At 32.9% G+C, this 5,329-nt stretch overlaps 1 pseudogene; it reads right to left on the bottom strand.

Moving 5' to 3' along the window:
- Positions 1–2,385: 2,385 nt before the first annotated feature.
- LOC144292052 (U6 spliceosomal RNA) lies at positions 2,386–2,475 on the bottom strand (annotated as a pseudogene).
- Between the last annotated feature and the right edge of the window lie 2,854 nt (positions 2,476–5,329).

Genomic DNA, 5,329 nt, shown 5'->3' with positions numbered 1-5,329 from the left:
TAGTTACAAGAAGCCTAAAATATTTACCATCTGATCCTTTTTTTGGAAGTTTTTTTTAATATATATATTTATTTATTCATGAGAGACACAGACAGAGGGAGAAGCACGCAGGGAGCCCAACGTGGGACTCGATTCCAGGTCTCCAGGACCAGGCCCTGGACTGAAGACGGTGCCAAACCACGGAGCCACCTGGGCTGCCCCCATCTGATCCTTTAAGTAAAAGGTTGGCACCTGGTGTAATTACCTCTCATTTTGTTATTCCTGATATTTGGTATTCCATCTCTCATTTTTAAAAACAATTTCTCCAGTGTTTTGTCAATTTTATTTTTTCAGTTTAATTAAGATTTAATTGCTATATAACATTGTATTTGTTTACGATAGATAACATAATGATTTGATAGATGTATAGTTTGGAAATAATTACATAACTTTAGTTGACACGCATCACAAAGTTTTGTCAATTTTATTGATCCTTTCAATGAACAACTCATAGCTTTATTTCTTGACTTTTTTAATATACTCAATCCAATATGCATATATTTATTATTTTATTCCATTTTTTTCTTCTTCAGACCTTAAAATAAATCTAGAACTTCTAACTTACAACTCCAAGTATGTGAGTGTTTAAATTTCTATGTCTATTTTACACAATCGAAAAGCCAAATGCCTCCAAATTGCCATCTGCCATCCATCTCTTTGTCATCTAATTATCTGGCATCTATCTATCTATCTATCATCTATCTATCTATCTATCTATCATCATCTATCTATCTTTCTATCTATCCATCCATCCGACATCTATTTATCTATATCTATCTATATTTTTGTGTTTGCATCTAGACATTCTCACTTTGTCCAGTTTACCAATACACAATTTTTTTTTTCAACCCGGAAGTCATTATAACCAATTGTATTTTCTCAAAAGCATTTTTTTATTTTCTTGTTAATTTAAGTAGTTAAAATGTTTAATCATATCTCTCTCCTGATATTATTTATATATTTCTAGAATTTATCATTTTTGTATTTTCACAATTTTATTTTCTCCACTACTAGTTATTTCATTGTAGTGGGCAATTCTATTTCATGTTTTTGTTACCCAAGGGTTTGGCTATTTAATCCTGTTATTCTAATTATTGATCTTTGAAAAAGCCTTCATTTTGAAGAAATTAAAATATTGTAAAAACAAAAACAGAAAAAAAAAACAATTTAACCCGAAAAGGAAAATAATTTAACCCAAATGTAATTGGCAGCTATCCATCAAGTTTTGGTAGGAATTATGCCTCTTCATAAATTTGTAAACTTCTACATAAAATTAAAGTCCTCCCTGCCATATCAGAAAAAAATAAGCTGCATTATTTTTTAAAGATTTTATCTACTTGAGAGAAAGAGTGAAAGAGACAGTGAGAGAGAGAACACAACTAGAGTGACAGTCAGAAGGAGAAGCAGACTCCCTAATGAGCAGGGACCCTATGTGGGGCTCAATCCCAGGACTCCAGGATCATGACCTGACCAGAAGGCAGCCACTTAGTGGACTGAGCCACACAGATGCTCCTGAATTATTTTTATTTCATTATTTTGTGCAAAGTCTTAGTCTTTATAAATGTAATCATTTGTAATAACAAATTCAGAATCAGTAATCTATTTTCTTTCTCTCGATTCCTCTGACAGTTGGTCTATATCTATCTATCATTTAACTTATATATAAATATGTTCAGTACCAATGTTGAAATAACTGTCATAATTATTTTTTAAAGTATATTTTCGGATTCGGCAATAAGATTCATTTCCATTTACCTTGCAAATATGTATAATTTATCATTTATTATGTTACATCATAATTATTGTTTTCATAAATATCTAGAAGATAGATATTAAATTCATATCTATATTTATATTTTCATCATCTGACATATCCTAAGGCAACCCGTCTTTTGAACTAATTGTCTTATATACAAACATTGCTCTTTTTTTATATTTATTAGTATTCTTGTTACCTTCTTCTAGATAACAGACACTGATCTAGTTACTGAGCTCTGATCCTTGATTTTCTTATCAATAAAATGACAATAACAATACACACCTAGTCAGGTTATTGTAAATATGAAGAATGATAACATATGTAAAAGAGCAAGGTAAACAGAACAATATAAACTTTGATGTGTCATCTTTGTTATAGCAGAGTGAGTAGTGGTAGCAGCAAAAGTAAAACAATTTTTTTTCTCACCTCTATTGAGGTATAATTGACAAATAAAAATTGTTATATGTTTAAGGTGTGCAATGTGATGCTTTGATATACATATTCATTGTGAAATAATTGCCATAATCAAGATAATGAAAATATCCATCACCTCACATGGTTAACATTTTCTTTTTTTCTTATTTTAGAAAAACATGAATTTGCTTGTCAGACTTGCACTGGGCCATGCTTATTTTCTCTGTATCATTTCAAATTTGGTATATGTGCTGCCAAAGCAAGAATAAAAGGGATTTTAATTCTGTGATTTATAGTTGTTAATTAGAGCCAATCATAATTACATTTATGATCATTCCTCTGGTTCTGGGAATACTTACTTGCTTATCTATATAATTAAATATAAGCTTAATTCTTGCACCCCTGCCGCTGTCCTTCCCCCTTCCCACGCCACCTGCTTTGGGGTCATTATTTCCATGTCAGAGAAGAACAAACAGAATTCTAGGAGATCAACAGCTCCTGGTACCTGGGGTCTTTGGGCTGGCTGTCTTCTGCTGGTTCTCATGCCTGAGACCATGTGGTGAACACTGTGTGCACATGGCCCTTCAGTGCCTAAGCATCTGGCCCCACCGTGTGGAAACAGAGGCACTTCAGACTGTGACACCCCTACCCTAACCCATAGCCTCCACTGGGGGCAGGGAGACCTCAGGACCCTAGAAATTTAAAAGGCATCAAAAGAAAGGATAATTATTTTTTTAAAAAATATTTTTTATTTATTTTTAAGATTTTATTTATTTATTCATGAGACACACAGAGAGAAACAGAGACATAGGCAGAGGGAGAAGCAGGCTCGCTGAGGGAGCCTGATGCAAGACTCCATCCAGGGACCCTGGGATTACACCCTGGGCCAAAGGCAGATGCTCAATCACTAAGCCACCCAGGGTCCCTAATTATTAAAAATGATTTTTAAAGTTAAAAACGTTATAGCTTTGCTGCTGTAGCAATGAAAATGAACTAATAACTTTATTCAGCAAGCATATGAATGTATATAATATATGTATTATATATATAAATGTGATATGCTACGTCTACTATAGCTTTATGTATATTTACACACATATAGTAGATATGTGATTTGTTCTAACTTCAGCATTATTTATATTAATTTTTATTTTTTTATTTTTTTATTTTTTATTTTTTTTATTTTTTTAAATTTTTTTTATTTATTTATGATAGTCACAGAGAGAGAGAGAGAGAGGCAGAGACACAGGCAGAGGGAGAAGCAGGCTCCATGCACCGGGAGCCTGACGTGGGATTCGATCCCGGGTCTCCAGGATCACGCCCTGGGCCAAAGGCAGGCGCCAAACCGCTGCGCCACCCAGGGATCCCTATATTAATTTTTAAAAATATTTTATTTATTTATTCATGAGAGACACAGAGAGAGGCAAAGATACAGGCAGAGGGAGAAGCAACGTGATGCTTTGATATACATATTCATTGTGAAATAATTGCCATAATCAAGGGGGATTGGGACCTGGGACGTGGGACTCGATCCCAGGTCTCTAGGATCACACACTGGGCTGAAGGCAGGCACTAAACCATTGAGCCACCCAGGCTACCCTATATTAATGTTTTAATAGTTTCCACTCTATTCCAAAATGTGTTGAAATACATAAAGATTTGTGAATAAATTGACTCACTCAGAAATTCAACTAGTAAGATAGTAGCTTTCCCAGAAGTGGCATAATGCATACAAGTAAGTATGGATTTTACAAGTCTGTCTGGATTTTACTAAAGGTGGATTGAAATAGATTGAATTAGCCTTAACATTTTGAGTATTATAGCTTGTGTCAAAATTTTCCTCAAAATTCCACTTTATGTACTTGGTTGAAATGTTTATGTAAACTTTATTTTCAGATTTTTTTCTTTTTATTTAGAATCTATTCCATATCATAATTTTAAAAATATTCCTAAGACTATGGGAAATAATAGGAAAGCCAAGAAGTTGTATTTTCACTTTTGTAGTATATGCATCAAAACACCATTAACATAGAAGCTCATCACTATTTTATTCCCTTCAAGCAGTGATATTTAATAAAATAAAGTTTTCAGCTTTTTAAAATTAAAGTAAATCATTAATCAAATTCAGTAGATATGAAATTAAAAATAATAATATGAAGTATTCAGATACTGCATACATGTAGCTTGATCTCCTAGGAAATTAAATTTATTTAACTAAAAGACCATAGTTAACATGCTGTATGATGAAATTAAAAATGAAATTCTAGCCTATTAATCATGCAGAAGATTGCAATTAGGTTTTATTGGTTATTTTCATGGAAGTTTCAAATTATACTATTAACTCTTCTTTCACTCAAGTCTACAATATTACTTCAGTTATAAAACAAAAACAAATTTTTAAAATTATACAAACTTTAAAAATGATTTTGTGTATGGAAAAATCATTTGAACAACTGCATTTTTCAAATCACTGTAATGAGGGATGCCTGGGTGGCTCAGGGGTTGAGCATCTGCCATTGGCTCAGAGCATGAACCTGGAGTCTCAGGATCAAGTCCCACATCGGGCTTCCTGCATGGAACCTGCTTCTCCCTCTACCTGTGTCTCTACCTCTCTCTGTGCATCTCTCATGAATAAATAAATAAAATCAAAATAAATACATAAAATATTTAAAAATAAAACTGTTATGATAATTTATGCACTTTCTGTGGAAATGCATAACAGTTTCACATATTATAGTTGTATTAAGATGATAAAACAAGGGTATTATTTAGAGGGATATTAAATAATTCAATGTCCAAAATGCAAGGGAATTTCTTTTGAATCTTGGAAAAAGAAATCAAATGCTAAAAAATATCTATATTCTTGGAAAGGTTGTCTAGATTTAAGTGGTCAATGTCTCTTAGTCTGAAGTCAAGGAGAAATGCAAAAGATCCATAGGAATTATCTCCCAAGAGTAAGCTATTCATCAATATACCAAAAGGATATGTAAATTTTTCCAAGAGTAATTTCTTAAAAATATTTATTTATTTGGGGAGAGGTGGAAGGAGAGGGAGAGAAACTCAAACAGACTCCATACCAAGCACAGAGCCTGAATTAGGGCTCAATCCCAGGATCCC

The sequence above is a fragment of the Canis aureus genome, chromosome 20, assembly GCF_053574225.1.
Source record: "Canis aureus isolate CA01 chromosome 20, VMU_Caureus_v.1.0, whole genome shotgun sequence".
Taxonomy (NCBI): domain Eukaryota; kingdom Metazoa; phylum Chordata; class Mammalia; order Carnivora; family Canidae; genus Canis; species Canis aureus.
This window is presented reverse-complemented; position numbering and strand designations above follow the sequence as displayed.